General features: G+C 46.4%; 3 non-coding genes across 3 annotated transcripts; all 3 read right to left on the bottom strand.

Annotated features, from left to right (window-relative positions):
- Window positions 1–5,404: 5,404 nt before the first annotated feature.
- On the bottom strand, window positions 5,405–5,477 carry TRNAV-AAC (transfer RNA valine (anticodon AAC)). Its single transcript has one exon. It is a non-coding gene; the product is annotated as a tRNA-Val (tRNA).
- Window positions 5,478–9,102: 3,625 nt separating this feature from the next.
- Window positions 9,103–9,175, bottom strand: TRNAV-CAC (transfer RNA valine (anticodon CAC)). Its single transcript has one exon. It is a non-coding gene; the product is annotated as a tRNA-Val (tRNA).
- Window positions 9,176–9,350: 175 nt separating this feature from the next.
- TRNAV-UAC (transfer RNA valine (anticodon UAC)) lies at window positions 9,351–9,423 on the bottom strand. Its single transcript has one exon. It is a non-coding gene; the product is annotated as a tRNA-Val (tRNA).
- Between the last annotated feature and the right edge of the window lie 2,771 nt (window positions 9,424–12,194).

Here is a 12,194-nt window from a genome sequence, read left to right as displayed (position 1 = left end):
GCCTCCTCCGGCCCTGCACCTGCAGTTGCCCACGCAGAAATAACACCATCATCAAGCACGTCCTTGTCCCAGCGCAGCGTTCAGTTATCCATTCAGCAAACCTTTGAACGCAGGCGCAAATACACTGCCAACGCCCCACATGCCACACTTCTAAATGCTAACATTTCGCGACTGCTTGCGCTGGAAATGTTGCCTTTTAGGCTGGTTGAGACAGAAGCATTCCGCGACCTGATGGTGGCAGCTGTCCCACGTTACTCGGTCCCCAGCCGCCACTATTTCTCCCGGTGTGCCGTACCCGCATTGCATAACCACGTGTAACAAAACATCACACGTGCCCTGAACAACGCTGTTTCACCCAAAGTCCACCTAACCACAGGCACGTGGACAAGTGCATGTGGGCAAGGCCACTACATCTCGTTGACGTCACACTGGGTTAATATTGTGGAAGCTGGGACCCAGTCTGAGCGAGGGACGGAACACGTCCTTCACACACCAAGTTTTGCAGGCCCTACCTCAGTCAGGGTTTCACCCACACTCTACAGCTCCGGAATGTCATGCTCCTCAGCCTCCTCCTCCTCCTGCGCATCCTCATCCACTTTACCCTCCACACCAGTCCCAAGCTGTAAGTGTCGCGGGTGGAGGAGGGGACGCTGCGCTCTCCCACTGCTCGGGTCCGGCTGCCGCTGCTCTACGGCTGCTGCTGCTCGGTGGCTCGAGCGATGGCCGGATCCCGGTGGCTCGAGCGGCGCTCCTCGCCCGTGATTGAAAAGGGGTGGTTTGGGTTTTGGGGATATTGTCCGTGACGCCACCCACGGTTGTGGTGATTGTGTGGACACCACCGCTGCTCTGGACGTGGATCCCGGGAGCCTGTGACAGGGAGCAGCTTTGTTGTTATTTCTCCCCTCCGTGGGTAGGGGGGTTGGTTGTCCCGGGGCCCGGTGATGGGGTAGAGATGGATGACAGGCAAATTGCGGGGCCTGATGAGGTGCAGGGTCGCAGGGGCAGCGCTGTGCCGCACGGCACGGAGGTACTCACTCAGCCCAATGATGATGACACAGTTCACGGTAAAACAAGTGGCTGGATGGACGGGTCCCTCGGACGGCTGCGGTTGATCCTCCCTGCAGGTTAGTGATGACTGTCTCTCCCTGCACCTAAGTTCAGTGTTGGTAGTGATGGTTTCCCACCGGTAACCCGCTCCCCGACCTGGATATGGGCCGGAGGAGCCCCTTTTGCCCACAGGCGCTGGCCCTGGGAGACGGTTGCCCTTGGCGGTGGCGGTGTCTCCCCTTCACGGTTGGACGGTTGCCTTCTATCGTGACTTGGCTGTTTGGAAACCCTGAGGTCCCCTTCACTAACGGATTTGGCAAATTCACGGCGACACTAAGCCCTGCCGGGATCCGAAAGGCCCCTGCCAATGGTGCTGTCTTCTCTTTGTATACCGGTCCGGTACGGCCGGGTCACCACCCGTCCACGGTCCTTACGGCAGACTCCAATCGGCCTCCACTGCAGACGGTCACCACATCCTGCCAACCTTGCTGTCCTGTCCGGGCCACACACCCGGACCAACTTCAGGCTCTTTGCTGTCACTTTTCTCCTCTCTACTACTTTCCTCCTTCCACTTCCTTAGCTTAACTCTCACTGCCTGTGTTTTCCCTCCTCCTTGGTGGGTGGAGACCAACCGCCTGGCTCCACCCCCTGGTGTGGACAACAGCCCCTGGGGAAGGCAACAAGGATTTGGTGTTTTGACTATGATATGCCTGCAGGGAGTGTGGGGTGTGTAAGTGTTGTGCTCTGTGGCCCCTGGCTTGTCCAGGGCGACACAGAAGCACTGCAGCACTGCCTCGGCAAAGCGGCAACAGGCTGTGCTGAAGCTAATCTGCATAGGTGACAAACCCCACAATGCAGAAGAGGTGTGGACAGCTCTGAAACAGCAGGCAGATCACTGGCTCACACCTCTGAACCTAAAGCCAGGAAAGGTTGTGTGTGACAATGGCCGGAACCTGGTGGCGGCTTTGAGGCGAGGCCAGCTGGCACATGTTCCATGCGTGGCCCATGTGCTCAACCTCGTGGTTCAGCGGTTTCTAAAGTCATACCCAGAGCTGTCTGATCTGCTGGTAAACGTTCGCCGCCTGTCTGCACATTTTCGAAAGTCACCTACTGCTTCAGCCGGCCTTGCCGGCTTTCAGCGCCATTTGCATCTTCCGGCTCACAGACTGGTGTGTGATGTCCCCACGTGTTGGAATTCAACTCTGCACATGTTGGTCATGATATGTGAGCAGAAGAGGGCAGTTGTTGAGTACCTGCATCACCTAAGCCGTCGGGAAATGGGTCAAACTCCACACATAACACCTGAGGAGTGGAGATGGATGTCCGACCTATGTACCATCCGCCAAAAGTTTGAGGACTCCACCAAGATGGTGAGCGGCGATGATGACATTATTAGCGTCACCATACCGCTTCTCTGCCTTCTAAAATGGTCTCTGCTCAAAAACAACCACGATGCATTGCAGGCGGAGCGGGATGAGTTTGAGCAAGAAACAGTAGTGGGTGTGGGTGATAACACACAGCCCAGCCTCGTCTCATCACAACGTGCAATGGAGGACTATGACGAGGAGAAGGATGAAGACATGGAGCAACTCTCTGGCCAAATTGAGGATATGACATGCAGTCATATCCTCGGTTCAGCGTGGCTGGCCAGAGGACAGGGTAGATGAGGAGGAGGAGGACAGCATATTCAGTCATCGTGTTGGTCAGGATACTGAAGTGATGGCTGTTAAGAGTCTGGCACACATGGCTGACTTTATGGTAAGCTGCCTGTCTCGTGACCCTCGTGTTAAGAACATCTTTGCCGACAATCATTACTGGTTGGTAACACTGTTAGACCCACGCTAAAATGAGAACTTTATGTCTATTATTCCCGAGGCGAAGAGGTCTGGCAAAATGCAGCAGTTCCAGAAGGCCATAGTCACGGAAGTAGGCAAAGCATTACCCTCACAAAACGCTAGCGGCATAGGTCAGGAATCAGTGGACAACCAAGCCATACAGCCGAGAGGGACACAAGTCCAATCCGCCAGAGGTAGGGGAACAGTCTTTAAGATGTGGGACAGTTTTCTCAGGCCCTCACATACCACAGCCCCTGAGGTGCGGGGTAGTGCCACAAAAAATCCTAAGTTTGCCCAGATGCTCAAGGAGTACCTTGCAGATCAAACAACTGTACTCCGACATTCCTCTGTGCCTTACAATTAATGGGTATCCAAGCTGGACACGTGGCATGAATTGGCTCTCTACGCCTTGGAAGTCCTGGCCTGCCCTGCCGCTAGCGTTTTGTCAGAGCGTGTTTTTAGTGCCGCAGGTGGAATCATTACAGATAAACGCACCTGCCTGTCAACTGTAAATGCTGACAGGCTGACTCTGATCAAGATGAACAAGGGTTGGATTGGGCCAGACTTCACCACACCACCAGCAAATGACAGCGAAATTTAAAGTTTGTAACGGGAATTTGCCATGTACCTCCACTCACCCATGGTAACACACTTCTGGACTTTGGCTAATCGCTGGACTTCTCCTCCTTCTCCTCATGCGCCATCATGATGACCGTTACAATAGTTAGGCCGTTGTTTCAGGTATACCCCCAGTGGTAAATTTTTTCGACCATTCTTTCAGAATGGGCATTACAATGACAGGAGACCCGCTCCTTTGCAATGGGAACAATGTTTTGAGGCCCTTATGCACATCTCTATCCAGGGACAATGTGTAGCCTCCAAATTTTTGGCTGCCCTGCCTAAGGGCTATACTACAATAGACCCACTGCCTTACAATGGGCACTTCAGGTTTACAGGCCATCATGCACGTCTCTATCCAGGGACAATATGGAGCCTGACACTTCCACCTACTGCCACACACGTGCGGTTTTTAAATGCAAGCACGGACGCACTAAGAACCTAACAGGTTTTTAGGAGCGACAATTACTGAGAAGTCTGACACTATCAGCCACTGCTGACTGACATGTATTATTCACTAGACTTGTGCGTTATATAATAGTTTGTGCAAAATGTGCACCTGTACGCTGCCACCGACAGACACACACGTGCTGTTTTTAAATGCAAGCACGGACGCAATAAGAACCTAACAGGTTTTTAGGAGCGACAATTACTGAGAAGTCTGACACTATCAGCCACTGCTGACTGACGTGTATTATTCACTAGACATGTGCGTTATATAATAGTTTGTGCAAAACGTGCACCTGTACGCTGCCACCGACAGACACACACGTGCTGTTTTTAAATGCAAGCACAGACGCAATAAGAACCTAACAGGTTTTTAGGAGCGACAATTACTGAGAAGACTGACACTATCAGCCACTGCTGACTGACGTGTATTATTCACTAGACTTGGGCGTTATATAATAGTTTGTGCAAAACGTGCACCTGTACGCTGCCACCGACAGACACACACGTGCTGTTTTTAAATGCAAGCACGGACGCAACAAGAACCTAACAGGTTTTTAGGAGCGACAATTACTGAGAAGTCTGACACTATCTGGATTGTTTTAGACTGTGTACACCAGCCCCAGATATGATGAAGGCTGGTATACGGTCACCACTAGGAATGGCTATATACCCTGCCTGCCTGCCTGTATACTGCTACAATAGTCCTGACAAGGACTCTTCTGGTCACTAGCCTGTATTCCGACCTGGCTATACCCTGCCTGTATATAGCAACAATAGTCCTGAGAAGGACTCTGCTACTGTACTCCGACCTGGCTATACCCTGCCTGCCTGTATACAACTAGAATAGTCTGACTCCTGAGAAGGACTTCTGGTCACACTGTTTGCAGCCCTGCTCCGGAACTAACTATAAAGGGCCGCAAACCTTTCCCTGAAGCAGCGACACTCTCCCTGCACTGACTGTCTGGATAGCTGTGAGCAGAGCACAGCGCGCCGGCCGGTATAAAGGCTCGGTCACGCTGTGCAGGCCGGCCAATCACTGCAATTCCACAACTAACAGGGCTGTGGAATTGCAGTGGTCTGCCAGCCAATCCCTGCATGAGGGCTGGCTCTCAAAAGTGCGCCAACATGCAGGGATGAAGACCACGAGTACAGCACGAGTATCGCGAGATTACTCGGTCCCCGCCGAGCAGCCCGAGTACAGTGATACTCGTGCGAGTACCGAGTAGTAACAAGCATGCTCGCTAATCACTAGTGATGACCACTCCACTATGAAACCTGTGAAATCCTGCAAAGTAATGGCATTTAGAGACGAGTTTTGACAGCCAGAGGAAAAAAAAAAATAATTTGTAGTTCTGTTTGTGATGGAAGCCAAAACATACCGTCATTCGGCAACAATGCCGAGAACTTCATATATTGTAGTTGGATAGCGTATTATTTCAACACTAAGAACAGATTGGTTTCACTGGGGATTGAACCCAGGACCTTCTGCGTGTTAAGCAGACGTGATGACCACTACACTATGAAACCTGACAAAAAGTTACTGTGTATTGGCTAGCAGAACAGAATTGTGACTGAGGGGCCTTTTTATTGCTGAAGGAAAGTATTTTTGATTAATGAAACATTTACAATTATTATTACATATTTTACCAGTTTTATTCCTAAAAAGGGATTTTGCTTAAATTGAAGTTTATATTGAATGTGTTACTTTTTTCTCCATAGTTTGGTCTTTTGCTTTTGTATTTATGGGAACTATATAATTTGAAACAAATAGGATTTTTATAATATGGGATTATGTTTTCTGCTAAAATGGTCAATAAAAAAGAAACCCAGAATCGTAGTTCTCTTTGTGATGGAAGCCAAAATGTATTGTCATTTGGCAACGAAACCAAGAATTTCACATATTACAAGTTGATAGGAAATTACTAGTGATGAGCGAGTACTAAAAAGCTCGAGTGCTCGAAGCTCGGGCCGAGCCTCCCAAGATACTCGTGTACTCGGGCCGAGCAACGAGCCCAATGTTTCCTATGGGAGACCCGAGTATTTTTGTGAAATAACCCCCCGGCAGCATGTAGAAACCCTAAAAATGTCACAAAAGTCTCAGAAGAGTGCTCAAATGACATGGCAACAGCATGGGGAAGACCCCTTGAAGCATTTATCACTCTAAAGTCACAGCTGTGAACAATTTTGTCCGCGTTTTACGCCATTTTTACGGACTCACCAGAAAACCTTGCAAAATGACCCCAAAATGAATTTTCATGGCGGAAATGTTAAGGGCACATACACAATAGTGAGATAGAGCTGGTGTATGTTACTTTTTGAGATTAATACATGAAAGATTTTACATAAACATTGTGTGGCACTCCGATGTCCAAAACGCACGTTTTGTGCTTTTTACTAGCGATGTCGGTCATTTTTTTTTTTATTCTATCTCCCGTCGGTCGGTCTCGCTCTGTCGGTCTCTCTCTGTCTTGTCTGTCCCCCTCTCACAGTCTGTCGGTCATTCTCCCCCCTCTCTCTTACTCACCGTTCCCCGATCACTGCTGTGGCACTGCACGGCATTCACACTGCTCCTGCGGCTTTTCCTCTTTTGAAAAAGCCGGCCGCTCATTAATCAATCTCGTATTCTCTGCTTTCCTGCTTTTCGGCGCCTATGATTGGTTGCAGTGAGACACGCCCCCACTCTGAGTGACAGGTGTCACACTGCACCCAATCACAGCAGCCGGTGTGTGTGTGTATACTGTGCAGTGAAATAAATAATTAAATAATTTAAAAAAACGGCGTGCGGTCCCCCCCAATTTTAATACCAGCCAGATAAAGCCATACGGCTGAAGGCTGGTATTCTCAGGATGGGGAGCTCCACGTTATGGGGAGCCCCCCACCCTAACAATAACAGTCAGCAGCCGCCCAGAATTGCCGCATACATTATATGCGACAGTTCTGGGACTGTACCCGGCTCTTCCCGATTTACCCTGGTGAGTTGGCAAATCGGGGTAATAAGGTGTTATTGGCAGCCCATAGCTGCCAATAAGTCCTAGATTAATCATGTCAGGCGTCTCCCCGAGATTCCTTCCATGATTAATCTGTAAATTACAGTTAAAAAACACACACACCCGAAAAATCCTTTATTAGAAATAAAAAACAATAACAAAGTCCCTCATCACCAATTTATTACCCACAACAAAGCCCTCCATGTCCGGTGTAATCCACGGTCCTCCAGCGTCGCGTCCAGCTCTGCTACATGCAGGTGACAGGAGCTGCAGAATACACCGCCGCTCCGGTCACCTCCACGCAGCTAATGAGGTGAGTATAGCGATCAGCTGCTGTCACTGAGGTTACCTGGATCCAGCGGTGGATGCAGCGGTGGCCGCGGGTAACCTCAGTGACAGCTCAGCTGATCGCGCTACTCACCGCCGCTCCGGTCAGCTCCATGCACCAACTGAGGAGAGTATAGCGATCAGCTGCTGTCACTGAGGTTAATCGCGGCCACCGCTGGATCCAGCGGTGGCCGCGAGTTACCTGACTGACAGCAGCTGATCGCGCTTCTCACCTCAGTTGCTGTGTGAAGCTGACCGGAGCGGCGGTGAGTAGCGCGATCAGCTGCTGTCACTGAGGTTACCCGCGGCCACCGCTGGATCCAGGTAACCTCAGTGACAGCTCAGCTGATCGCTATACTCACCTCATTAGCTGCGTGGAGGTGACCGGAGCGGCGGTGTATTCTGCAGCTCCTGTCACCTGCATGCAGCAGAGCTGGACGCGACGCTGGAGGACCGTGGATTACACCGGACATGGAGGGCTTTGTTGTGGGTAATAAATTGGTGATGAGGGACTTTGTTATTGTTTTTTATTTCTAATAAAGGATTTTTTCATGTGTGTGTGTTTATTTACTGTAATTTACAGATTAATCATGGAGGGTGTCTCATAGACGCCTGACTTGATTAATCTAGGACTTATTGGCAGCTATGGGCTGCCAATAACTCCTTATTACCCCGATTTGCCAACGCACCAGGGTAAATCGGGAAGAGCCGGGTACAGTCCCAGAACCGTCGATATAATGTATGCGGCAATTCTGGGCGGCTGCTGACTGATATTGTTAGGGTGGGGGGCTCCCCATAACGTGGGGCTCCCCATCCTGAGAATACCAGCCTTCAGCCGTATGACTTTATCTGGCTGGTATTAAAATTGGGGGGACCGCACGCCGTTTTTTTTAATTATTTATTTTACTGCACAGTATAGACACGCCCACCGGCTGCTGTGATTGGGTGCAGTGAGACACCTGTCACTCAGCGTGGGGGCGTGTCTCACTGCAACCAATCATAGGCGCCTGTTGGCGTGGAAAGCAGGGAATATGAGATGGCTGTGTACAGAGCACAGCGCGCCGGCCGGTATAAAAGCTCGGTCACGCTGTGCAGGCCGGCCAATCACTGCAATTCCACAACTAACAGGGCTGTGGCATTGCAGTGGTCTGCCAGCCAATCCCTGCATGAGGGCTGGCTCTCAAAAGAGCGCCAACATGCAGAAATGAAGACCACGAGTAAAGCACGAGTATCGCGAAATTACTCGGTACCCGCCGAGTAGCCCGAGTACAGTGATACTCGTGCGAGTACCGAGTAGTAACAAGCATACTCGCTCATCACTAGAAATTACTTCAACACTAAAAACAGATTGGTTTCACTGGAGATTGAACCCAGGACTTTCTGCGTGTGAAGCAGACGTGATGACCACTACACTATGAAACCTGACGAATAGTTCCTGTGTATTGGCTAGCAGAGCAGAATTGTGACTGACGGGGCCTTTTTATTGCTGAAGGAAAGTATTTTTGGTTAATGAAACATTTACAATTATTATTACATATTTTACCAGTTTTATTCCTACAAAGGGATTTTGCTTAAATTGAAGTTTATATTGAATGTGTTACTTTTTTCTCCATAGTTTGGTCTTTTGCTTTTGTATTTATGGGAACTATATATTTTGAAACAAATAGGATTTTTGTAATATGGGATTATGTTTTCTGCTAAAATGGTCAATAAAAAAGAAACCCAAAATCGTAGTTCTCTTTGTGATGGAAGCCAAAATGTATTGTCATTTGGCAACGAAACCAAGAGTTTCACATATTACAAGTCGATAGGAAATTACTTCAACACCAAAAACATATCGGTTTCACTGGGGATTGAACCCAGGACCTTCTGCGTGTGAAGCAGATGTGATGACCACTACACTATGAAACCTTTGAAATCCTGCAAAGTAATGGCAATTAGAGACGAGTTTTGACCGCCAGGGAAAAAAAACAAATTCGTAGCTCTGTTGGTGATGGAAGCTAAAACATCCCGTTATTCGGCAACAAAGCCAAGAACTTTATATACTGCAGGTTGATAGGGGATTATTTCAACACCAAGAACACATTGGTTTCACTGGGGATTGAACCCAGGACCTTCTGCGTGTAAAGCAGACGTGATTTCCACTACACTATGAAACCTTAGAAAGCCTGCAAAGTAATGACAATTAGAGACGAGTTTTGACCGCCAGGGAAAAAAAAAACAAATTCGTAGCTCTGTGGGGGATGGAAGCCAAAACATCCCATCATTCGGCAACAAAGCCAAAAACTTCATATATTGTAGTTTAATTGAGTATTATTTCAACACCAAGAACAGATTGGTTTTACTGGGGATTGAACGCAGGACCTTCTGCGTGTTAAGCAGACGTGATTACCACTACTCTATGAAACCTGATGGAAAGTTACTGTGTATTGGCTAGCAGAGCAGAATTGTGACTGACGGGGCCTTTTTGTTGCTGAAGGAAAGTATTTTTGGTTAATGAAACATTTACAATTTTTATTACATATTTTACCAGTTTTATTCCTACAAAGGGATTTTGCTTAAAAGGAAGTTTACATTGAATGTGTTACTTTTTTCCACATAGTTTAGTTGTTTGCTTTTGTATTTAAAGGAACTATATATTTTGAAACAAACAGGATTTTTATAATATGGGATTATGTTTTCTGCTAAAATGGTCAATAAAAAAGAAACCCAAAATCGTAGTTCTCTTGGTGAGGGAAGCCAAAATAAATTATTAGTTGGCAACAAAACAAAGAATTTCATATATTACATGTTGATAGCAAATTACTTCAACAGCGAAAACAGCTTGTTTTTACTGGGGATTGAACCCAGGACCTTCTGCGTGTGAAGTAGACGTGATGACCACTCCACTATGAAACCTGTGAAATCCTGCAAAGTAATGGCATTTAGAGACGAGTTTTGACCGCCAGGGGAAAAAAAAAAATAATTTGTAGTTCTGTTTGTGATGGAAGCCAACACATACCATCATTCGGCAACAATGCCGAGAACTTCATATATTGTAGTTGGATAGCAAATTATTTCTACACTAAGAACAGATTGGTTTCACTGGGGATTGAACCCAGGACTGTCTGCGTGTTAAGCAGACGTGATGACCACTACATTATGAAACCTGACGAAAAGTTACTGTGTATTGACTAGCAGAGCAGAATTGTGACTGACGGGGCCTTTTTATTGCTGAAGGAAAGTATTGTTGGTTAATGAAACATTTACAATTATTATTACATATTTTACCAGTTTTATTCCTACAAAGGGATTTTGCTTAAATTGAAGTTTATATTGAATGTGTTACTTTTTTCTCCATAGTTTGGTCTTTTGCTTTTGTATTTATGGGAACTATATATTTTGAAACAAATAGGATTTTTATAATATGGGATTATGTTTTCTGCTAAAATGGTCAATAAAAAAGAAACCCAAAATCGTAGTTCTCTTTGTGATGGAAGCCAAAATGTATTGTCATTTGGCAACGAAACCAAGAATTTCACATATTACAAGTCGATAGGAAATTACTTCAACACCAAAAACAGATTAGTTTCACTGGGGATTGAACCCAGGACCTTCTGCGTGTGAAGCAGACGTGATGACCACTACACTATGAAACCTTTGAAATCCTGCAAAGTAATGGCAATTAAAGACGAGTTTTGACCGCCAGGGGAAAAAAAACAAATTCGTACCTCTGTTGGTGATGGAAGCTAAAACATCCCATTATTCGGCAACAAAGCCAAGAACTTTATATACTGCAGGTTGATAGGGGATTATTTCAACACCAAGAACACATGGGTTTCACTGGGGATTGAACCCAGAACCTTCTACGTGTAAAGCAGACGTGATTTCCACTACACTATGAAACCTTTAAAAGCCTGCAAATTAATGGCAATTAGAGACGAGTTTTGACCGCCAGGAAAAAAAAAAACCAAATACGTAGCTCTGTTGGGGATGGAAGCCAAAACATCCCATCATTCGGCAACAAAGTCAAGAACTTCATATATTGTAGTTTAATTGAGTATTATTTCAACACCAAGAACAGATTGGTTTTACTTGGGATTGAACGCAGGACCTTCTGCGTGTTAAGCAGACGTGAAGACCACTACTCTATGAAACCTGATAGAAAGTTACTGTGTATTGGCTAGCAGAGCAGAATTGTGACTGACGGGGCCTTTTTATTGCTGAAGGAAAGTTTTTTTGGTTAATGAAACATTTACAATTTGTATTACATATTTTACCAGTTTTATTCCTACAAAGGGATTTTGCTTAAAAGGAAGTTTACATTAAATGTGTTACTTTTTTCCACATAGTTTAGTTGTTTGCTTTTGTATTTAAAGGAACTATATATTTTGAAACAAACAGGATTTTTATAATATGGGATTATGTTTTCTGCTAAAATGGTCAATAAAAAAGAAACCCAAAATCGTAGTTCTCTTGGTGAGGGAAGCCAATATATATTATCAGTTGGCAACAAAACAAAAAATTTCATATAATACAGGTTGATAGCAAATTACTTCAACAGCGAAAACGGCTTGTTTTTACTGGGGATTGAACCCAGGACCTTCTGCGTGTGAAGTAGACGTGATGACCACTCCACAATGAAACCTATGAAATCCTGCAAAGTAATGGCATTTAGAGACGAGTTTTGACCGCCAGGGGAAAAAAAAATAAATTCGTAGCTCTGTTGGGGATGGAAGCCAAATCATCCCATCATTCGGCAACAAAGCCAAGAACTTCATATATTGTAGTTTAATTGAGTATTATTTCAACATCAAGAACAGTTTGGTTTTACTGGGGATTGAACGCAGGACCTTCTGCGTGTTAAGCAGACATGATGACCACTACTCTATGAAACCTGATGGAAAGTTACTATGTATTGGCTAGCAGAGCAGAATTGTGACTGACAGGG

Source organism: Anomaloglossus baeobatrachus, chromosome 2, assembly GCF_048569485.1.
Source record: "Anomaloglossus baeobatrachus isolate aAnoBae1 chromosome 2, aAnoBae1.hap1, whole genome shotgun sequence".
Taxonomy (NCBI): domain Eukaryota; kingdom Metazoa; phylum Chordata; class Amphibia; order Anura; family Aromobatidae; genus Anomaloglossus; species Anomaloglossus baeobatrachus.
The sequence above is the reverse complement of the archived record's forward strand: the minus strand, read 5'-3'. Positions and strand labels throughout refer to the sequence as shown.